The following is a 23,905-nucleotide window of genomic DNA, read 5'->3' as shown; positions in this document are numbered from 1 at the left end:
GCTGAAATATCATCTCACAAAAGGCAGGCTAACTGGCAGGGGAAAGGCATACAATTTATTCGTGTGTACATGTGTAGACAGGGAGCATCACAGAGTGATTACCCAAGCCCACAATGGAGTGCAAAAGCTTTTATACTATCTTGAGGTTACAGAAAGAATGGGAGCTCCCTTGAGGCATGGCCAAAAACAGGTCATGGTGGTAAATCAGATTATGGTGGCAGGACAGGTTATAGGAGGGGGAGAAGAGGAGGCCTGAGGAGCAAAGGTGGTCTCCTTAGGTAGATGAACCCTCACAGGAAGCAGCCCTCAGAGAGAATAGACGGTGAATGTTTCTTTCAGATCTTTAAGGTGTGAGACTCTCAGCTTATCTTTCCCAGATCCTGATAAGGGAAGGCCTGGCTGCGTCAATGCAGATTCTGCACAGATGCAAATCGCCCCCAGGAAAGACAGCTTTGCAGGGACACTTCTGTTTCCTGGCCCCCTGACAGCCATCTCAAAATATGTCGAAGAAATCTATTTGGGGGTAAAGCACTTTGATTTCCTTCACCAGCCAGATGTGGTTCCTGCCCTTAATGAGTTTCCATTTGGGGGAGTAGGAAAGACTACAAACAAGCTGATTTAAGAGTGCTCAGTGCTGCAAAGAACAAGAAACAGCGTGATGAGCTAGGGAGTGACCTGTGGTCAGGGAAGGCTTCTGAGAAGAGTGACGTTGGTGATGAGATGAAATCAGCCAGGTCAAATTCCAGAGTAAAATATTTCAGGCAGAGAGGCCAAAAGGGCAAAGGCTTAGAGGCAAGAGCACAGACCATGAGGCAAGAGGTCTTGGGCTTGATCCACATCTCATGCCATTCCATTCTGGAAGGTGTCTTGGAAAGCCAAAGTAGTATCACACCTGGAACAAGCGTATTATGTATATGTGGTGTGTGAGTGTGACTGTGGGGTGATGTTACTACAGTGTGTGTCCCTGGACAGATGGCAGGATACACACAGCCTGGACAGCAGCTCTCTCAGTTCCTGGGGAGAGAAAAGATGGTGAAGCCAGGCGCGGTGGCTCACGCCTGTAATCCCAGTGCTTTGGGGAGCTGAGGCAGGAGGATTGCTCGAGGCCAGGAATTTGAGATTAGCCCAGACAACATAGTAAGACCCATCTCTACAAAAACTTTAAAAAATTAGCCAGGTGTTGTAGCACATGCCTGTAGTACCAGGTACTCAGGAGGCTGAGGCAGGAGGAGCATTTGAGCCCAAGAGTTTGAGGGTGGGTGACAGAGTGAGACCTTGTCTCAAAAAAAAAAAAACAAAAAAAACAAAAAAAAAACAGCTTGGAAGCATGGTGGAAAAAGAACAAAACTTGGAGTCCAGAGACCCAGGTTCCAGTCCAGGTTGCACCATAGACTCAAGGAATGTTGGCCAAGTCCCTCACTTAGAGAGTGCCCTCCTTAGGCCCGTGTCTTTTAATAATAAGATGGGGGTGGGGTGGGGGAGGGTGGTGCTCAGCAGTGTTCAAAGTTCCCTTCCACCTTGGGCAGTAGACAGCAGGAGCAGCCTAGATCACCAAGAAGCACTTTCCACAGACTGTGGGTTTCCGAGGGCACTGCCAGCCTCCCCACTTCCTGGGAAGCCGGCCTCTTCCCTTTGCTTCTCACTCGAAGAATGTGGCCTCTCCTCAGTCACAGCAGTAGTGGCAAAGGTGGCAACAGGTGGAGTGGCATTTGAAGGTTGGAAAGGGTAGATGGCTGGGTCCTACGCTGGCTTATGCCGGGGTCCCCCTGGCTTCTCGTCTTTGTGGCTAGCTCATTTCTTCCGTTGCTGAAGAGGCCCGTTCTCCAGACGCTGGTGCACAGATGCCGCACTTCTCAGGTTCCCCGCTGAGCCCTGCTGAGCCAAACTCCAGCCTCGGCCCTGGGACTGCTCCCTTCCCCCGCCGCCAGCACCAGCGCCAGGCCCCCACCTCCCCACATTGCTCTCACTGCTCTTCTCTGAACTGCCTCCAGCTTGGCTGCATCGCTGCGATAATGAGGTGTCTGCAACTGAACGCAGTGGGCTAGGCAGGGCAGAACAGCAGACCAGAGGCCCGGGAGACAGGCTGGAGCAAGCTCACAGACTGCCCCAGCTGGCCCCAGATTCCACCAGGTGCCCCCCACCCACCCCACCAGCCCCAGTGTCACCTTAGGCCTACTCCCGGGGACAAAGGCTTCAGATGAGGAGGAGAGGTCCAGTGGTGAAAAATGCAGCTCCGTCATGATGCCAATGATGCTAGGAAGAATGTTGGGTTTCAAAGGGATGCCCTGCTAACAACCCCTCATATCTGGACAACACGTCGGTGTTTATGAGGCACTTTTCCTCATTCTGCAAATGTTAACTGAGTGCAGACTCTATGCCAGGCCCCATGCTGGCAGGGGGAAAATGAGGAACAAGATGTGACCTGGCTGAGTAGTATGGAAACGGACGAGGAAATGGGCCAGGACAGAATGTGGGAGTGGGAGTCTGGACAGGGGGTAAAACAAGCCAGGGTACGGGGTGCCCAAGCCAGCTGGGAGGGTGTTGGGGGTTGGGGGAAGGCAGGAAAATCTCTCAGAAGAGGAAACACTTTGAGCAGCTCTGAAGAATGAGAAGGAATTAATCAGGCAAAGGGGAGTGAGGGTGGGCAGCGGTGCTCTGTGCTGGGGCAAACAGCCTGAGAAGCCCAGAAGACATCTTATTTAATCCTCAAAACACCCCTAGAAGGCAGGCATTCTGGCTTCCATTTTACAGATGGTAAAACAAAGGCGCAGATGCAATGATAATGCTTTGCCTGTGTACAGTGTTAGAGAGCTTGAAAAAGTGGTTTCTCATCCACCCTCTCACTTTCTGCTCACACTCACCCTATGATGTGGGGATTGTATCAGCACTTCACAGATGGGGAAACAGACTCAAAGAAGATAAGTGGCTAGAGACAATTCTCCAGTGTTTCCCAAGTTTTCCCAAGTCTCCCAAGTTGGAGATCAGCAATGGGAGGGATGGGGGGCTTGGGGGAGGTGGAGCCATAAAGCTACACCTCTTGCTCCTCCCCTCAACCCTTGGCCCTGCCTACCCTATCCCATAGCCTCTGCCATCCCCCACTTCCCCTGCCCCCCACCCCTGCCATCCCAGCTGATCTTCGCCATAGCTACAGCAGAGTTTAGATGAGAAACCACTTGTCCAGAGCTCCCATTCAATGAAAGAGGATAACTGGGGTATTGGTATTTTCGTGAATTATTCAGGAGCTGGGGCTGGCAGGATGGGGGCTGGGAGAAGGGTGGGAGCAGGTGTCCTCACATGTTAAGCACGGCAGCTGCAGGGGAAGTAACACCAGAGGCCCGACCCTCATCAGCTGCATGGTCTCCCTCTCTCCACCCTGAAAGAAATCTCAAGCTTGCAGTGCAGCGGGAGAGAACCCTGGGTAAGGGTAGGTGAGGGGAGGGAACTGCTCCAGGGTATTGGTAACAATAAGTCACACTCACTGAGTGCTTACAATGTGCCATGCCTTATCTCCCTTACTCCCCACAATAACCCCATGAGTTAAAGGCGCTATTATTGTTCATAGTTGTTCTATAGATGAGAAAATGAGGCTTGGAGGGGTGAAGTCACTCGCCTAGCATCACACAGTGGCAGTTCCAAGCTTCAAACCCACGTTCGCTCATTCCAGAGCAAGCCTACCCTTTCCACTGTTCTACCCCATGGACTTGCAACTCAGGCCTCTGGGATTTGGGTCCCCAAGGCCCCTGAGGAACAAGCTGCTCCTCTGGCACTCCCTTTTTAGTGATCCCCCTGACTGCTAAGGGCCCCACTGAGGTTTGAGATCCAATCTCTCCTCTATTAAAACCAAGTTCTGAGGGGCTGGTTATGTGCTTCTTCAAATGTAGTTACCAGGTGTGGAACTGCAGGTGGGTGGGAGAGAGCCTGGGGCCCCAGGCAGGGGCGTATTCTTAACCTGTTCATCAGAGGCCTTAGAGTGTGGGAGTTGTTTTAAGGTACTATTAAGGAGTGCAGCCACTGGAGTTAGAAGTGCCAGATTGAGCAAATGAAAAGACAGCAGGCCTAGTTAAGTTTCAATTCCAGACAAACAATGAATATTTTGTAGCATAAGTATGTCCTTTTTCGTATAAGTATGTACTACAGAAGTATTCATTTTTTATCTGAAATTCAAATTGAACTTGGGAGTCTTGTATTTGGCCCAACTAAAATCAAATGACCTGGATTTAAATACCAGCCAGGTCTGCTACTACGTAGCTGCATGACCTTGGGGAAGTTACAACCTGTCAGTGCCTCAGTTTCCTCATCTGCAAAGGACTGCTGAGGCATTAAAATGAAGTGATAAAGACTGCAAAGCACTTCACACAGTGCATTCAATATATGTGAGCTGTTTTCACTTTTTCTTCTTCTTTATCCACGGATTCCTCCAGACATTCCTTTTGCTTCATGCTTTTCCTGGTCTGTGCCCATACATGGGGTGGGGCGATCTTTACATAGTGATGACGGGAGCAGAAAAGGGCTCACATTATTTAAGTTCATGCTATGTGTTTGTCACTGCTAGGCATTCTTCTAAACTCCTTGAGCCCCCAGAACCCTACAAGGTATTTACTATTCTTGTTCCCCTTTTACAGATGAGGAAGTGGAGGCTTAGGATGATGAACGCGCTTGCCCAAGGTCACTCAGTGGACCCTAGACCCTGGGCCTATCTGCCCCTGACCACCTGGCTCCACTTCCGCACCTTCTGTATCTCCCTTGAGTGGGTGCTAGGTTCTTGCTTGCTGCAGGGAAACCCCTGATGAGGTCTGGGGAGCATGGATGAGGAGCGAGCAGCCTGAGAGAGCAAGCCTGGGGCCCTCCTGGCAGATGAGCTCCCTGGGTCCAACTAGAGCACCATCATTGCCCCCACCACCATGCACCCCTCCCCAGCTCAGCCCATGCTGATAGCTCTAGCCTGTGGAAAAGTGCAGTTCTATCCGATATGCCCAGTTGCATGTCCACTATGCATGCTAATCAGTGGCCAGCGCTTGCCAGCAATTTGCTTCAGTTCTCGGGCTCTCTCTAGGTTTATTTATTTTTTTACATTTATACTTTGTGTGTGAAGATGGTTGACTTGAAGTGGGAGCAGGGTCTGGGAAAGAGACCCTGCAGAAATGGGAGGAGCAAGTTAGAAACCGGCAGGGAAGTCAAGGGTCATCTTTGCCATCCCACTGCCTCCTGACCGGAATGTACCTAAGGGAGAACAATGCTTCAAAGTATAACAATGAACCCTTCTGGATTATTCCTGGCAGCCTCGGGAGTGGGCACCTCCCATCTCCCAAGGCTGCCAGGAATACTCCAGGAATACTAGCAAAGATTAGCAAGCCCAGGTTAAATAAAAGAAATTCAAGGCTCTGGAGGGTAACGTGATATATTAATTCTTACAACCCAAATCTGTTGACTGTAGACAATACAGATTGAAGCATTGTTTTGCCTCCTTGCCTTGTACTGGGGAGAAATTCAGGCCACAGTGGGAAAGGTACCTAGCCAGCAGAACATGATGAATTTGAGGCAGATCCAGGACCAATACCCAGACCTGCTGACTGCCAGCCCCAAGCTCTCATGATTGCATCCCATAGGGAGCTGACTGGGAGGGAAAGGTCTTTCCCCTTCCCCTATGTGTCCCAAAGTAAGATGGCATAAACCACCTGAAAGCTCTTTCCATAGAGTTCTCCACAAATTCTTGGCAATTGCCTACTTACATCTCTCCGAGTTCCTTCCAACTAAGTCTAACCCTTTTCCTCTGCTTCTCACTTTAAAGGAGATGGCTCCTCCAGCTCTGCTGTCACACCAGGGCCTGACATATAGGAAGTGCTCAGTAAACATTTGCCCTATGAAGAGATGAATGAACAGGGCAACTTGGTAGTGCTTGTAAAGGTGAAGATGAGCACGCACATGCAGATCCAGCAAGACCCCAGAGAAATGCTAACACACGTGTCCATTGGGAGACACATATAAGGGTGTTCACAGCAGCACTCTTCCTTGTCTTCAATTATGCAAAGCTACCTACAGGTTCATAATCAGGAGACCAGATGAATAAGTCATAATATATTTATACAATGGAATACCAATACAGCAGTGAAAAATGAATAAACTCCAGTTACATGTGTTAACTTGGACACATCTGAAACATCCATGTTTTATTTCTTCAGCTGAATGATGGTGAAAGGGAGCTGTTGCATCAATCTTGAAACCTTCATGTGTGTCTGAAATATTTCATAATGAAAATAAATGAAAAGAAGAAATGGATGAACGAATGAATGAATGAATGAATGCTGCTTCCTCTCAGCCAGAAAGCTGATTCTCCTGCCTTTTCTTTGTTTTCTGTGTATGTATCTCTCTGAGACTTAAGAGCACTTTGGAGTCAACCTAACCTGAACTGGAACCCTGGCTCTGCCCCCTGATGCTTTGTGGCCTGGTGACCCTGGTACTTCTCTACCCACGTCACAGACGATTGTGAGCATTCACTGAGATCATGGCGTGTCTTGAAGTTTATCTAGCCCAGTTCCCCATTTCACAGATGGCAAAAGTGAGGTACAAATGGAAACTTCAGCTCCTTCCCCAGGAGCTAAACAGATAGTTGCTCCTTACCCCACAACAACCTGACAGGACCAGGGAAGAAGGTTGCCCGGATGGCCATCTGAACTTTAAGGCTGCAGCTCTGGAGAGGGAGGGCAAGGCAGTGTGGTGCCGAGGCTAGGCCATAGAATACAAGGTTCAGCCCGGCCTGAAGGAACAGGCTCCAGTCTGAACCTCTGTTAGTTAGGTGGGGATCTTCCCCGATCATGGACCCCTGGCTCAGAGCTCTAGGACTTGTGTCAAGAGTGGCCAGCCTACAGATGAGAAGTAGAACTCAGACCTCGGTATGGGGATGGGAAAGGGGGAATAGTCGTTTCATGAGGACAGATTTAGATCCAATCAGAATTTCTGACAATCAAAGGCAATAGGAGAAAAGACTTAGAGAGAGAGAGCTCCTTAGAGAGAGAAGGAAACAAATTGTCTGGACTCAGAAATACTATGTTAGAAGTCATTGAAAAGTCCAAGGTGAATAGATTTAAAACCAACTCTTCAAACGGCAATTATCTAGATGTAAAAGAAACAAGAAATGAAGGTCCATCCCAGAAAAGGGTGGGAAGGAAGGCATCTATGAGACACTGTGGCATCCTGCCAGACCTTGACACAGATGTCACTTCTCTTTCCAGTCACCATGCTCCAATAGGCGTATTACCATCCCCGTTTTCCAGATGAGGAAACCGAGGCCCAGTGAAGCAAAGATCTAAATCCAAAGCCTGGGCCCTTTGCACCCCATGGGGGCTTCATTGGCGCTTTGACCCTCTCTCTTCTCTACTTGGTCCTAGGCGGGCCCTGGTGGAACAACGGTGGTCTGTCCAATCAGTTACCACCAAGAGAGGGGGCCAGAGAGGCCACAGTGGAGGCCCTGCAGCCCAGCCAGCTCAAGCTTGCTGGCCTCTGTTGTTCTTGGGCTCCAGCCGGGTGCTCCTCAGGCGGGTGGCGGGACCTTGGAGCTGGCGTCTGCTGCAAGCCCAGATCTCCTGCAGAGAACCCCTTCAAGGGCAGCCCTTGTCCCCACTCTAATTATACAAACAAGTTTTCTCGGCTTCTCCAAATAAACAGTGTGCAGTCTGCGAGCCATGGCATGCTGGGAAATCTGAAATGAGAAGCCACGGCTAATGGGCTCCTTAGCTGCAGGGCTAAACAGATTGCTTGAAAGGCAGGGCCTGAGCAGGTCTCTGCTGCCTTCCTGACCGGCCTCTTCCACACTGTACTTTGTACCCTACACCACCCCATTCTCTGCTGATGCCCACCAGCCTACAGCCCCCATGTGAGAGAAAGATTAGCTGAGTTGCACAAGAATTGCATTTCCGAACCCTGTAGACAGGGCTCTTGCTGACAGAATTTCAAGGGAGGGTTTGTGTACATAGGGATAGTCACATGTGTGCAAGAATAGGGCTGTGCATTTGCACAAGGAGCGTGTGTGCAGGGAGAGGTGTGTGCATGTCTACAAGTAGGAGTGTTTTTGTGGGGTGTTGCTGGGAGCTGAGTACTGTTGCCTTGGAGGACAGAGGTTCAAAGCTGGGTAAGTACACAGGTATATATATTGGCGGATGGGGAACAGAACATGATAGGTCATGAGCAGGTGGATAGAAAACACTACCAGTAACGATCCCTTCCCTCCAGCTCTGTTTGGGTTACTAAACACTTTCACATTCGATGGATTATTCCAACAACCCTGTGAGGAAGGGTTATGGCTCCTTGCATCTGAGGTCGAGTAACTTGCCCAAGACCACACAGCTCAGAATTTGAATGCAGTTTCCTGACTCCTAGGGTTATTTATATGACATCATTTGCTACCCTGAAGGGTTGTTTTTTGCTGTTAGGAGGGCATGTCCTCCAGACTGCCAGCTCTCTGAGGGAGTGACCCATTTTGTTCATCTCTGCATATGAGAGTAGTTAAGTTCGTGAGCTCTGAAGCCAAACAGCCAAGTTTAAACCCATCTCTGTCACTTACTAGCTGAATGATCTTGGACAAGTTTCTTAACTTCTCTGGGCCCAGTTTTCCACATCTGCAAAATGGGGGTTTTAACTGTACCAACCTCACTGCGTTGTGAGATTTAGTGAATCTGTGCATGTGAAATACCTGGAACAGTGCCTGGCACATGGTAAACACTCAGACATGGTTGGCTGCTATTATTATGATTATTATTTTCACTTATTCAGCCTGTCACTGTGCTTAGGGACTGTAGATATGTAATACACACTGTTGGGGTAAATGATAAACTCATATGTGATGTTACTCACTGGTGCCAATGAGGTAAGATATTCCCTCTCCAGGTGGTGCTTTTGCCATTTAACGGGGTCTTTCACTGCTCAATGCTTCCTGAACCCCTTGGGAAAGGCCCGTTTCCATCTGGGGTGTGTGTGTGTGTGTGTGTGTGTGTGTGTTGGGGGAGGAGCAGGAGTTGAAGTGGATTACACCAGCCTTCTGGGCCTCTCAAGTGAGGCTGTTCTATGACTCCCCAGGTGCTGACTCCTCTGAGACCCTATTCATGGACACACCCCGCCCCCTACTTCAGCCCTGGCCAGCTGCATTCCCTTTCTTCAGCTCATGCCTCCACATTGTCATCCAAGCCAGCACCCCCTGCACCCCTGCCACACCATCAGCTCCCGCCCAGGTCAATCACCACCATCAGTCACTGTGCCTCCCCCCGCCCCTCCCCCGCCACTGTCAGCGTTCACTAGACTCATCAGAGAAACTCTCCCTTCAGGCTGAACTTTCCATCCTCTCCCCCTTGAAGGAGACTATTTGAGGAGAGGTTTATTTAAATCCATTCAGATGGTTTTGAGTTACCAGAGGGAATTAAACAGGGAGAAAATGGAAGGGAAGAGAAGCATCAGAGCAAGTGAAGAGCCAGCTTGAGAGAGAGCACAGAGAAAGCAAAAAAAAAAAAAAAAAAAGAAAAGAAAAGAAAAGAAAATAAGAAAGCCTGGGAGAGAATGAAAATTCCTTTGCTGCTTTTCTCCATGAACGCTGGGAGACAGAAAATTGCCAATGACCTGTCCATACAAGGTTTTACTGTTCTTAGCGAGTGGAGAGGACTGTATGAGCTATAGAAACTAGTGCTGGTTCCTACACCAGGAGGCCACCTGGAAAGGTGAGGGGAACTGAGTTTTGACCAAGCTCTGCCTCTAACGCATTGTATGACTGGGCCAGTCTCTTCCCCTCTCTGGGCCTGGGCTTTCTGACTTACAGTGTAGGAGGTGGCTGGGGCTGGGAAAGGGGGAACTAGCTTGATGAGTGCCCAGGAGGTGAGTGCTGTTATTGTCCCCATTTTAAAGATGAGAAAACTGTGGCACAGAAAATAAGCAACTCAGGTTCACACAGCTAATAAGTGATGGACGCAGAATTTGAATCCAAGGCAGTGTGGCTCCAGAGGCTGCACACTTAAAGATGGTGCCATCTCCCACTCTGCAAGAACTCTGGATCTTCTAGGATCCTTCTAACTACATGACCTTGGGTGAGTCACTTCTCCTCTGGGCCTCAGTCTACCCATGTGTAATGTCTGCTTCTTTAACCTACTGCCCTCTCAGGGTTGCGGAGAGGAGCCCAGAGTCAACTCCTCATTGGAAATGAGACACTAGAGACAGGATTTGGTGAGTGAGGACTGCGTCTGTGCCCAGCCAGCGCTTTACATGCATGATCTCATTTAATCCCCTCAATCTCATCTTCTATACCTGAAATAACTGCAGCACAGAGAAGGCAAGTGACTTACCCAGGGTTACCATGGGGAAAGGTCGGAACCAGGGTCCAGGTTCCCGCTCTCAACCCTTGAGTTGCCTGAGGCAGAGGTACTGGGCGGCCTAGGGCAGTGGTTCTCAGACTTGGCTGCACACTAGAATCACCTGGGGAGCGTTGAAAAACGGCCCTGGCCCCACCCCAAAACAATTAAATCGGGATCTCTGGGGCTTGACATTGGTATTTTCATAAATCTCCCTAAGTTAATCTAATGTGCAGCCAGGGTGGCCTAGAGAAATGGGACAAAAGTATTATAATGATGGGGGAGGGGACCAAGTCCAGGCTGGGGTCAGGGTAAGAGGGAGGGAGCTGACTGAATGTGTCCAGGAGACTCAGCATCCCATAATATTTCTGAGTTGGAGGAAAGCCCTCCAAACCCAACTGCCCGTTTTACAAGGGGGAGCCTGAGGCCCACATAGAAGAAAGCTTTTGTCCAAAGGGACAGAAGGACACATCTGGAGTTTGCATTTCTTTCCCTGCCTCTTAACATCAAACCCTTTCCTCTGCCCTGGGCAGGTGGGGCCCACCCTTTACAGATTCCCTTGCTCCCATTTTGTAGAGGAGGAAACTGAGGCTCCAAGGGGAGAGCCCGGCTGCCCAATAGCACACAGCCAATAAACATTAGAGTCGGGATTGGGAGGCTGCCTGAGCCAGCTCCACCCGTGCTCCCGGTACCGGACCAACTGCATTCTAGGCTGCTGGGAGGCTCCGCCCGGGATGACCAGAGGATTCGGCAGGGTTAAAGCGTAGAGTAGGATCCCTGAGACGGTCCTCGTTTTATCCGGCCAAATCAGGCCTTCTGGGCCACCCCGCCTTCTGAGCTGGAGCCGGCGGAGCCGGTTCGAGGCCAGGCGCGCTGGGAAGGAAGTCCTGGGGCCCGGAGCCCCCTCCCCTCCCTCTCCGGGCTCCTCGGGCCTGGAATTCTTTTAATTGGAGACAAAGCCTTTAATTCCGAGAGATCAGATGAAAGGCTCCAAATGCAAATGTGCGGGCAAGAAAGCTGCTGGTGAGAATAGGCTGCCTTCAAAGTGTAAATGACTAAAGGCCTCAGCCCGCAGAAGAGGAGGGGCTCGAGCAACCGCCAGGGCAGGCGGCGAAGCCGCGCTGGGCTCCCTCAATTGCTTCGATTCAGTAATTGATGGTTCCCAAGCAGCTCTTCAGAGCCCCAGGCGTGAAAAGAGTCCCACAGGCCTGTGCTGGCAGCTGGGCTCAGCTGTGTGACCCGGGGCAGTTCGGGCAGTTCACTTCATTTTTCTCAGAGCCTCAGTTTCTTCGTCTGTGAAATGGAACTAGCAGAACACACTCCGCGGTGGTGAAGCCGGAAAGAGAAAATGGGTCTGAATGGCGGGGCACAGGGTGGGTGCCGAGGCAAGTTGGTGGCCTTCTTTCCTTCAGGTGCGCATATTGTTCTCCTTCCTGCTTGATCCAGGTTCAGCACCAACTTTCCTAACTTTTCTTCAAATCTCTCCACCCCCTAAATTCCCTACCATCACCGCCCCCTCAAAGACTCCTTAGTCGGCTTCCCTCGACCATTAGAGAAAGGTCAGTTGATTGGCAGGGTTTTTGTGCGGTCCTCCCTTCCAGAACTAGAGTGTCCATGAACTCATCCTTTTCTATGAATGCAGAGTATTCCATGGTGTATATGTGCCACATTTTCTTAATCCAGTCTATCATTGATGGCAGAGTGTCCATTTTTCTCAGCCCCGCCTGCGGACAGGAATGGGGGAAGGAAGGAGGTGCTTGGGGGTGGCGGTAGATGGGTGGGTTGGGGGAGTAGAGAAGCAGGAGCTGGAAGACCAGATCATGAAGCACCTCAAGGGGTGTGTAAGCAGCCTAGGTTTATTCCTTTTGTTTTTCCTTTTTTTTTTTTTTGAGACGGAGTCAGGCTCGTCGCCCAGGCTGGAGTACAGGGGCGGGATCTCGGCTTCTGGGTTCAAGTGATTCTCCTGCCTCAGCCTCCTGAGTAGCTGGGATTACAGGCGTGTGCCACCACACACGGACATTTTTTTTTGTATTTTGAGTAGAGACGGAGTTTCACCATGTTGGTCACGAACTCCAGCCTAAGTTTATTCTAAGGACAGAAGAAGCCATTGGACGATTTTGAGCTGTGGTTTGCTGTGATCTGATTTACATGTCTGAAAGATTTTTCTGGTTGCTGTGTGGAGAATTAATTGTAGGAGCATAGAGAGAGGAGGCTGTTGTCGGAGTCAGGGGAGAGGTGATGGCAGCGTGGCCCAAGATGGTAGCCATGGAAGAGGAGAGATAAGTCCTTGCCTTGCAATACTTGGATAGGAGATTCTGGGTAGGAGGGAAGTGGAGCCCCCAACTCCAGAGGCACCATTCTCAGTGTATTCTCTGTGCTCTAGAAGTGTCACTCACATAGACTCTCCCATGGGCATTGGGAGAAGGGGGCAGCAATCCTCTCTCAGCATGTAACCAAGACCTGAAACCTCCACCTTAACCTCAAGTTTTGCCTTCCTTGCAACCAGCTGATTTGAGGGAAGTTGCTTATCTGTAGGCTCCCTTTACTGCTCTCCCTTCCCCAGGGATATTGCTAGGAGCTTTGGGATATGGCTTCAAACTCCTATGATGGCTGCTACCTTGCTCTGCAGGTACTGGGAGCTGGGGTCACTGTCTTCCCTTCATCAGGTGTCTGGAAAATGGGGAGAGGTGACTGATAGCAAAGGCAGATGAGGAAAATGGATCAAAAGGAAAAAGAGAATGCCAGACTTGGAGCATGGTGGGTGTGGAATATGGGGGAGAGCTGGGAGGAACTGGGGGGGAAAGAGACAGGGTGGAGTAGCTGAGAAGAGGCTGATTGGCGCAAGTGTCTTGGATGGAGCTCAGGAAGTCCACTGAGACCACTGAGGTAGGTTCAGATGCTGAGTTATGGGCCTAAACCCCAGGCCATGGAGAAGCTTGTGGATCCAGGAGCAAAGAGCACCAAGAGGGTGAGCAACTTTGCCCTGGGACTAGAGTAGAGGCCACTGTGACCCCAAGGGGTGTGGCCTGGAGTGGAAGCAGCTGATAGGAGCACAACAGGGGAAACCCCGAAGATGACCAATACTTCAGCAATGGTCAAGACAGGCTGTCCTGGCAACTGGCCTTATCTAAGCAGTTTGCCCTGTCAGTGGGGCCCCATGCAGAGGACAGGCCTGAGAAAGAAGAGCCTGGAACCCTGGGGCAGGACAGTGACAGAAGAGTCCTTTAGAAGGAGTGAAGGATATTTTAGAAGAGATGCCTTGGGAAAGCCAGTTAGCCTCTCTGGGACCTCATTTCCTTATCTTTGTGCCAGGACTGCTGTGCAGATCCAGCCTGGTCCAGAGCCCTGGCATGAGGCAGGTACCCAGTACTTAAGGTCTTCCCTTTCTGTGCCTGTCTTGTCTATCCAGCACCCTCCAAACCCAACCAGCTTGCTTACTGTTCTGCTTGCATTCAGTTGCTGGGTGGCTGCACTTTTTTCTCTTTTATGTGTTTTACTTTATTTCCTGTTGTCAGTCAAAACCCCTGCTGAAGTCTGTGCAGCCAGGCAGGCTAAGTGCTTGTGTGCTTGGCAGGCCTGGCTTGGGAGGGCTTGCACCACCCACTCATCTGTCTGCTCACCCATCCACTGGGCTGCCATGAGCCTTGTCTGCTAAGGTAGCAGTGGGGGTGCAGGGCATCCCACATCTGCTCCCCACTTTGCCCACCGAGGCCCCTGCTGCTGCCCAGGAAGGAGAGGCAGCTGAGCCAGGAAAGACAAGAAGGGAGAGGGGGAGAATGAATGACTTAGTCTTAGGGGGACAGAGAAGGCCCAGAGCAAGAGCACAAGAAGAAGAAGGGGGTTCAGAGTTATAGCAACCACAGCGTCATACCTACAAGTTCTTTGTGAAGATGGAGAAAGTTGGTCAGCAGAGAGGGGAGAGGCAGTCAGAGAGCCTGGAGGCCCAGCAGAGAGCAGAGGGAGGCACTGTGAGATTGAGAGGATGAGGGAGACAAAAACAAGGAATGAAAAAGAAAGTCCAGTGGGAAGCAGTACAAAAATCGAGGAAAAACTGTGAGGGGTTTGGAAATTGCATTTTTGCTTTTTGGGCCCTTGAGCCTTGGCGAGCAGGGCTGCCCCATAAACCTTGGGATTAGCGGCTCTGCTGTCCTGGGCTGGCCGGCACCTAATGGAAGCCACCTGGCTGGCCGCAGGCCCTGGCCTCGCCACAGCCCTGGGCCCAAGGGGCTTCCTCAGAGACAACTTTATATGCAAATTTACAGTTGGGGAGCAGACCAGGGACAGAGGACCCACATCAGGATGTCCTTGTATTATCTGTGTGGACAGTTCAAAAGGGCAGAGGGAGCCCATAGTCCTCCTGGGAAGCCCCCTTAGTGGGGACCCTGTGGAGGGCATGCTGATGTCCAAGGGTAGGTTACTTCTGTTGCTTCTAAGTCCCTGCCAGGACTCTGCAACCTCATGGTACTGTGCCAATAGGACCAGCCACAGTGGCACGACCTGCCCCAGCAACCACCTGTCTATCCCATTTCTCCTCCCTGTTGTGGACTGTGGTAGAGGCTGCAGCAATGCTGACAGGTAGGAGGTGTGATTCCCCTCATTTCACAAATGGTTCAAGGGAGGCAGAGAGGGAGAGGAAGTGTACTGTTCAGGATCACACAGCAAGTCAGGCACAGGAAGCAAGACTTTTGGATTTGTCTTGGAAAAGGAGGAAAGGACAGGGACAGGAGACGGAGAGCTGGCTGTAGGGAGTGTGTGTGTGTGTATGTGTGTGGTGGGGTGAGGTACTGGGGGACCACAGAGGGTCCCGCACTGAGAAGCAGAGGGAGAGGAGTCAGGAGAAAGCCCTGGCAGGGGCTGGTGGAAAGGCAAGTCCTGAGGCTGGGAGGATGTAGCCAAGTAGATGGTGCTGCTCGCAGAGGACCACAGGTGGGCTTGGTGGAGGACCACAGGTGGGACTGGTTGGGTGCAGAGAACAAGATCTACTGTCCCTTTGGCAGGCAGGTGGCAGCCAGTCTGCACCAGGGAGATTGGATCCTAGCTAGCCACAAGCTTCTTGCCCTGTGGAAGAGAAACTGGCCTGAGAAACGGGGGAAGTTTGGGACTTCCCAGCCCTCCCGCTAGGAGTGCACATGAACACATGCACACACACACACATGCATATCCAAACATGAGGGTTTAGGCCAGACTCTAGACCGACCCAGCTCAATACAGAAAGATGGTTTCTAGAAATGCAATATTAAACCTGGAAAAAGCTGAGGGTCCCTTGATGTATATGGAAGCACCACGAAGGCCTTTGAAGGGTAAGGGAAGTGAGGTGAAGTGGGCTGCCCAAGGTCGCACTGAAAGCTCAAGGAGACCTGGGGGCCCTGGGGCCAGAAACTGCCTTTTCAGTGGCTGCAGGTAGTGGGGTACTTCAAGACCATGCAAGAAGCCAGTAGGATGAAAGGAGGTGGGGTCAGCAGGATGGTGAAAGAGGGCCCCATAATTACTCACATTTATTGAGCATTCATTGTGTGCCAGACAGGTGCTATGCCATTCTCAGGATGTACACTATCTCCTTTAAGTCTCACACAAATTATATGAAATTGGAATGGTAGTTAGCCCATTTTGCTGACAAGAAAATCAAGGCTTGGAGAGGTGAAGGGATTTGCAGCTAGGAAGTAGAAGATCCAAGTCTGTCGGAGCCCAAGTTCAGGGCTTCGACTCCAGAGTGAATGAGAACCCCATGGCAGTCAGGAGAGAAAGGTAGGATGGATGGGCGGGGAGACTGTGTCAGGGTCCTGGTCCTGGTGAGTGCTCCCTTCATTCCTGGACCCCTACCTTCAACTGACTGGAGAGGAGAGCCTCGGTAGCATCCTGCCTGTAGTCCTCCCCTGGGAGCAGGGCCCCCACCTGGCCAGGGCTGTCCACCAGACTGTGAAGACAGGGAGTTGTCATCTCTTCTGCAGAACAAAGATTTCTGACCTCACCCGCAGCACAGCTGCAGATGGGCTCGCTGGGGAGGTCCAGAGCCACAGGATGCAATGCACTGAACCCCAGGGCAGCCAGAATGCATACAGCCTTCTACTTCCAGCTCTGCTGAGTGACACAGCACAAGTTCCTTCCCGGCTCTGGGCCTCAGTGCCCCCCATTGTACTATGAGGAGTGGGCTGAAGTTGTCTGAGGGCTCTGCCAGCTCTGACAGTCTAGGAATCTATGACATAAGCACATGGAAAGAGAACTGACAGTCTGGCAGGCCATGCCAGGCACCAGATGAAGAGCACTACAACTCCTCAAAACGGAATTGGAGCTCAGAGGAAGTGAGGTTGGGATGAGTTGGACAGCCAGTGAGGACAGATGGGCTTTCATTCATTCCTTCAAATGAGCGAGCATGTGTTGAGCGCCTACTATATGCCCGGCACTCTGCTAGGTGCTGATGATGCAATAAAGAGCCTCTCTCCTGAAGGAACCTTAGCTGCCTGCCAGCAACTGAATTGATTGTCCTTGGGGAACAATGGAGGGATGTCTTTCCTTTCCTTCTCTGTCGCTGTCCTTTTGTCTCTGGCTTTCTCTCCTCTTCCTGTTCCTCCTCCTTCTCCTGTCTTTTGGGCTTTGTCTCTCCCCTTTTCCCCTGCCTTTCCCCCTTTCCTAACTGTATCTCTGTCTTCCCTTCACTTCTCTGCGTCTCACTAATAATGGGAGTAAGGGGTGGGGATCTGAGGGGTGGAAACTCCCACTTGAGCTCTCCTGCTAGCCTGGATGAGGACATTTGGAAGCTGAGAGGGGACTAGATTAGAGAGCAGGATTGGCCAAGGCCTGGGCTGACAGCCATCACCCCAGGGTCATGGGAGGGGGGGGTGCTAGGCAGGGGCACCTATGACACAGGTCTCAATCAATGGGGCACTGGCCCAACGCTAGAGCTAGAACTGAGTCATCCCCTTCGCCTCCCAACCAAGAGACAGGACAGGGCTATGGCAGTGAGGACAGATCCCCAGGGAAGGCTGAAGAGCACAGAGTCGGCGACTCGAGACAGGGAGGGACTTTTGGACAAATGCCATCTGTTATTTTCATGCTTGGAATTCCAGTGGAGACTAGAGTTGAGGTGTTTGAGTTGAGATGAAAAGAGAGCTCTGCGAATGGAATCAATGAGATGGCGAGTTCAAGACTGCACGTGAGTAACCTCGCTGAGCCTCAGTTTCTTCAGGCATAAAATAGAGATAGTGCCAATCACCCAGAGTGAGACCTAAATGATCCCACCTAAGGGATAGTGCTTTACAGATTATAGGGATGGTCTGATCCCCTCCAGAGGGCAAGGACAGCAGGCCACAGTGCTAAGGAATGGGGCCAGACTACAGGAGGGGCTTCCTGGCCTGGCAGTGGTAGAGCTGGGGTGGATAATTTTGTGAGGGTGAGGGCTGAGAGAAGAGAGTGCAGTGTGAAAAGGTGAGTGTGAGCACAGAAGTAAGGAAAGCTTCCTCTGTGGCCACCAACTGGCTGTCAGGGGCACCCAGTCCTGCAGGCCAGAGCAGGGCATCATTCATTTGGGGCCCTGCCAAGCATGCAGAGGCAGCATCCTGGTGGTGGTAGGAGCATGTGCTTTTGAGGCAGAGACTAGGGCTCAAATCTTGGTTCAGTCCCTTTCCGGCTGTGTGGCCTTGAATAAGTCAGTTATCGTCTGTAGCCCTCAGTTTTCCTCATCTATAAAATGGAGCTCACTGGGCCTTACTCATCAAGTTTACATGGTGCTTGGCAGATGTTGAACACATGTTTTCAAGTCCCTTCCTCCCCCTGGGCCTTAGTCTCCCCATTTGTCATAGAAAGGGGATTGGACTAAATATTCTATCAGGTCCCATTCAGCCCTAACATGCAGATACAAGCCATGATTATTATTTGTGTTTCTGAATTACATTCAGTGAATGAGTCAGTCACCAGCAAAAATGTGATGGTGTGGGTGCTATTTGGTGCTGGAGGATGGGGAAAGAGGGTGTTCCAGGAGCAACAGAGAGTGTCCTGTCCCTCAGAGAGAAGGTTGGAAGTCTGCTTTCTCTGGCAGGAGCACCTTATTATTGTTGTTGTTGTTGTTATTATTATTATTATTATTTTGAGATGGAGTCTCACTCTGTCGCCCAGGCTAGAGTGCAGTGGCATGATCCCGGCTCACTGCAACCTCCGCCTCCCGGGTTCAAGCGATTCTCCTATCTCAGCCTCCTGAGTAGCTGGGACTACAGGCGCCCACCACCATGCACGGCAAATTTTTGTACTTTTTAGTAGAGACGGGGTTTCACCATATTGGATAGGCTGTTCTCAAACTCGTGACCTCGTGATCTGCCCGCTGGCCTCCCAAAGTGCTGGGATTACAGGCGTGAGCCACCGCACCCAGCCTAGTGGTGCCTTATTACAGTCCAGGAATAGCCCCCAAATATGCCTGGCACTGGGGGCCTGGGTGGCACTGCTGTAGAGCCTCATTGGCCAGATCAGGCTGGAGACATATCTGGGTCTGGGTCTGGGTCTGGGGAGCTTGACTATGGCAGCTGGAAGCAGAGAAGCCCCATCCACTCAAGCCCATGTGTTTCCCTTCCTCAGGAAGCAAAAAGAAAGACTTAAAGGATTTAGACCTCAGGGGGAAAAAAGAGAAGAGAATTAGAACCCAAATCCACATCTGGCCTTACAATATGGCTAACCCTAAGCTCTCCGCCCACTGAAGCGTGGGGAGCGGGGTGGGCAGGGGAGCAGCTGGAACGATCCAAACTGCCTTTCTAGTGACATCACTAACAACACAGGCGCCCATGTGGGGCAGGGCTGACTGCCCCCATCTGGATCCACCCAGAGTGAGGAAGGAGAAAAGATGGGGCTCCTGACGGAAGCCGAAGTTCCTGTTTTGACTCAGCTAGAAATCTCTTAGGGCTTTGTTCTCCCCATCTATAAAATGGGCCCACCCTGCTCTCTTGCATGCAGGATAATATGATTAAGCCTTCTCTGTAGAGAAAGGTGAGCAGCAGACACACATACCATCCCCTGGAGTGGATGCCATGCACCTCCGTATTCCCAGCATTAGTGCGACGGAGCCTATGGGGGAAGGGGGGCCCTGGTGGCCATAGTCTCCCCAGTCAGTCAGAGGCATTTCTGACAGAGACTGGTAGAATCAGCACTGGCAGGGCCTTTATATCTTGCTCTGCAGCAGAAGAGAGCTGGGTGTCCCAGGATCACCCAGTGAGACCAGAGCAGTAGTGGGACTTGCCCTCGGGGCTCCTGCCTCCCAATCCAGGCAGAGCCCTTTCACTGGCACCTCATTGCTTCCTCAAGGCCCTCAAGGGTACAAGGGAATCAGGTCCTCAGAGATAAAGGAGAATTAGCCCCTTACCTGGTGGGACTGGGGCTGCGGGCTAGTTCTCTTCGTCTTCGCCCTTAAGATGCTTGTCCCTGTCCCAGACTGGATCTGTGCCACAGCTCCTGGAGCTTTGGGACCCTCCAGACTAGGTTGACCAGATAAAGTACAGGACATTCAGTTAATTAAAATTTTTTTTATTCTTCATTTTTTTGAGACGGAGTTTTGCTCTTGTTGCCCAGGCTGGAGTACAATGGTGTGATCTTGGCTCAACGCAACCTTTGCCTGCCAGGTTCAAGTGCTTTTCCTGCCTCAGCCTCCCAAGTAGCTGGGATTACAGGCATGCGCCACCACACCCGGCTAATTTTGTATTTTTAGTAGAGATAGGGTTTCTCCGTGTTGGTCAGGCTGGTCTCGAACTCCCAACGTCAGGCGATCTGCCCGCCTCGGCCTCCCAAAGTGCTGGGATTACAGGCATAAGCTACCACTCCCAGCCTCAGTTAAATTTGAATGTGAGATAAGCAATGAATAATTTTTTCGTATAAGTATGTCCCAAATATTGCATGGGATATACTTGTACTAACAGTACAAGTATTGAAATTCAGATTGCAATTGGGTGCCCTGTATTTTGGTTTGCTAAATTTGGCAACCCTGCTCCTGACGGGCTGCCTTAAGGAACAGTAAGAGATGGCTGCCTCAGGGTCTCTGGCCCATGGGGCAGGGACTTCCCACTTTCAAATCCCTAGTCCTCAGCTGATCAACTGGAACCTCTTGCTGGCTGAGGGAACATGTTTAATTTGGTCGCTCATTAATTTGCACAGCTCTCTTTCTTCATCCTCCTGGGCCTGGTGCTGCTCTAATGAGTTAGGGTGGTAATGAACAGGAACTCCTTCATGTGGAATAGCACAGGTCCACAGGCACTGGGGTGGGCCCCTCTGCCACCACCTTAACTGACCCGCCTCAGGATCAGGTGGATGGCATTGAGGGGATCTGAAGAGAGCCCCTGCCTCCAGGACTGGCCTCAGTAGGAAGGTCTGAAGGGGAATTGGGTGGCCAGCCTCTGACACTTCACTGATGAATTCCACAAGCGTGGGGAGGGCATGGAGGCTGAGGGGACAGAGAACAGACTGCAGAAACAGGTGACAGGCCGGGCAGCAAGGTCTGTGACCCCCAACAACCCTCTACATTGGGACTTCAGAAATTGGGCGAGAAGATTCCAGTATGTGAGGGCAATGGAAGAAGGCTGAGGTCAGGGCCTGGAGAAAACTCAAAGCCATATTCTCCAGAGTGAACACTTCCCCTGAGCCATTCTGCAAAGAAATACTTTTGTGGTTAAATTTGTTTGGGAGACACAATAGACTGTGAGACACAGAAACACACATATCCTCAGCAATTTGCCTGTACATTAGCTTACTGAAGGCTCTGAGAAGTCCTGCAGTAGAAAACCAGAAACCAAAAAACTATTTACTTCGGTTTAACTGGGCTTTTCCATATTTGTTTGACACAGAATCTTTTCTGTCCTGATGCCTCTTTTTTACTCTTCCCTTCCTGGGCACTGTTGCTCTCTGGGACACACTTTGATGTTCTACAGCCATGCCTCAGCTGGGGCAGAGTGGCCACTATGGGTAGGGTAGCAAGGTTCCTCTGGGCCCTAGAGGACATACCTGCTGAATCCCATCACACTGGCCTGGAGTCCAGGCTTCAGCTCAACCCTCTACCTGCCCCGTTCTTTCATTTTACATGGACATTTTTCCTCAGGCTCTCTGGGTCCATCTGTGCCCATGTACGTGGGCACATGTTCCTACATATATCTATGCAGAGGTGCGTGTAGGCACACTAGTGACATGCCTACCAGTGTGGGCTAATCCAGAAAGCCCAAGAACATCGAGAGAGAGAGAGAGAGAGAGAGAGAGAGAGAGAGAGAGAGAGAGAACTGATTTTGATTTTCTTTCCTGGTCCACTTTCTTGGGCAACTAATTCCTTCCATCATTCCACTAGGAAATATCCTAGAAGTCAGCTAATGATGAAGTCCATTCTGGTCACGCCATTTGCCTGAGCTCATGGGCTAGTTCCTTTCAGGACTGTGGAGAAAGGTCTCCAAAGTGCAGAACTGTGAGGCCTGGCCTGTACCCACTGAGCAATGCGTAGCAGAGAGGGACAGAGGCTGCATTCTGGGCCCAGCAGTGCCAGTTTAAACATTTGTTTCACTTCTCTCTGCTTAGGAGGATTCTATAAATGACAGGAAGGCCTCCACTATAGCATCAGTTCAAGACTAAAGGTCAGCTCCATGAGAGCAGGGACTGTGTCTGTCTTGTTATCCCTGTGCTCCTAGTGCCTGACACAAGGTCTGGCAGGCTGTGCATATGTGTTTGTGTGTGTGTGTGCGCGTGCATGTGTGTGTGTGTGTATGCATGCATGCAAGCAGGAACATACTTAACAAATGTTTATTGAGCACTTATTATGTGCCAGGCATTGTCCTAAGAATTTTACATGGAATAACCCATTGAATCCTCACAACCATCCTCTGAGGTAAGTACTATTATTATACCCACTTTACAGATTCAGACACTGAGGCACAGTGGGTGAGTAGTTCACTCCAGGTCACACAACCAATAAAAAGTACAGCCAGAATTCAACACAGGCAGTCTGACTCCAGAGTTCTTTCGCTAAACCCACGATTCCATACTTGATGGTTCAATGAATAGTTGTTGGGTGAATGTAGAAATGAATGCATACATGCAGGAAGGAAGGAAGGAAGGAAGGAAGGAAGGAAGGAGGAAGGAAATACCAACCGATGGCAGCCCACAACCCTCTAGCAGCCTGATGCTTGGCATACAGCACTCCCCAGGGCTTCCTCCCAGAAGCCCAGCAGCAGTGACATAATGAACACACCCTCCCGGCCGCCCACACCAATACCACCGCTTACCTCCCTCCCTCCCTCCCTCCCTCTGGGCCTTTGTCACATTTTGCTCTCACCCTCCTCCTTCCACACTGCTCCTCCCAGCCACTCCCCAGCCCACCAGCTCCTTGACCTGCCTGCCTGCCAGTCTGTCTCCTCTTCCTTGTGTGCTTGCATGTGAGCCATGAAACCCACCGCTTCTAAAAACAAAGCAGGCAGCCATCTCACCCTCGTGCTGCCACTTTGATGTCCCCTTCTTAGGAGCAGCAGGGTGCTGAGCCACCCTGCACAGACTTGGGTCCCAGGGGACAGGTGCCAGCAGAGAAGCTCCACACACGAAGGCCCAGGCCAAGAGGAACATAGGTTGTTGGAAACCAGGGAAGCAAGAGGCCTGGGAGGGACCGCCCAGACCTGCAGGGCCGGGGGGCTTTCATTCTGCAGCCTTGTGCCCACCGTGTCTCCAGGGACTAGCTGCTAATAGATTTTTATTTTATTTGAATTAATTAATTAATTAATTTTTTCACTGAGGCGGAGTCTCACTCTGTTGCCCAGGCTGCAATGCAGTGGCATGATCTTGGCTCACTGCAAGCTCCGCCTCCCAGGTTCAAGTGATCCTCTCACCTAAGTCTCCCAAGTAGCTGGGACTACAGGCTCCTGCCACCATGCCGGGCTAATTTTTTTCTTTTTTTGTATTTTTAGTAGAGACCGGATTTCACCATGTTGCCCAGGCTGCTCTCGGACTCCTGACCTCAAGTGATCCACCAGCCTCGACCTCCCAAAGTGCTGGGATTACAGGCGTGAACCACTGCACCCAGCCAACATGATTTTTAAATAACACAACCTACCCCTCACATGAGTTTAGCAGCCTACAGTTGACAAAGCACTTTTGCATCCATTTGCCTAATAAATCCTCATTATGGCATAATTGGTAAAAGCCTTAGATTCATGATGCCTGGGTTTGAATCCTGCTTCTGTGGCTTCTTAGCTATGCAACATAGGGAAAGTCACTTATACCCTCAGAACCTCAGTGTCCCCATCCTTAAAATGAGCATTATAGCAATTCCTAGTTCACAGCATTGCTGCGAGGAGTAAAGGAGTTGATCCATGGAAAGTACTCAGCGTAGTGGAGTGTGTAGACATACACCATTTAGTATGTACTCCCCAGACACCAGGCTTAGTCCTTTTGCTGTTGTTTTTGTTTGTTTTATTTGAGACGGAGTCTCACTCTGTCACCAGGCTGGAGTGCAGTAGTGTGATCTCGGCTCACTGCAACCTCGGCCTCCCAGGTTGAAGCAATCCTCCTGCCTCAGCCTCCCGAGTAGCTGGGACTACAGGCACGCACCACCACACCCAGGTAATTATTTTTGTATTTTTAGT

General features: G+C 50.9%; 1 protein-coding gene across 6 annotated transcripts in view; it reads left to right on the top strand.

Moving 5' to 3' along the window:
- PJA1 (praja ring finger ubiquitin ligase 1) overlaps positions 1–23,905 on the top strand; it is a 1,335,831-nt gene that overhangs the window by 942,179 nt on the left and 369,747 nt on the right. The window contains exon 1 of one of the 6 annotated variants that reach the window (XM_050776231.1): positions 3,009–3,012. The exons of 4 other annotated variants lie outside the window; for them this stretch is intronic. The gene's annotated coding sequence lies outside the window, so the exon portion shown is untranslated. Of the gene's footprint in view, positions 1–3,008; positions 3,013–17,158; positions 17,163–23,905 lie in introns of those variants that run through there. One more of the 6 variants, XM_050776235.1, reaches the window with a different exon arrangement.

This window comes from Macaca thibetana, chromosome X (genome assembly GCF_024542745.1).
Source record: "Macaca thibetana thibetana isolate TM-01 chromosome X, ASM2454274v1, whole genome shotgun sequence".
Classification (NCBI taxonomy): domain Eukaryota; kingdom Metazoa; phylum Chordata; class Mammalia; order Primates; family Cercopithecidae; genus Macaca; species Macaca thibetana.
The sequence above is the reverse complement of the archived record's forward strand: the minus strand, read 5'-3'. Positions and strand labels throughout refer to the sequence as shown.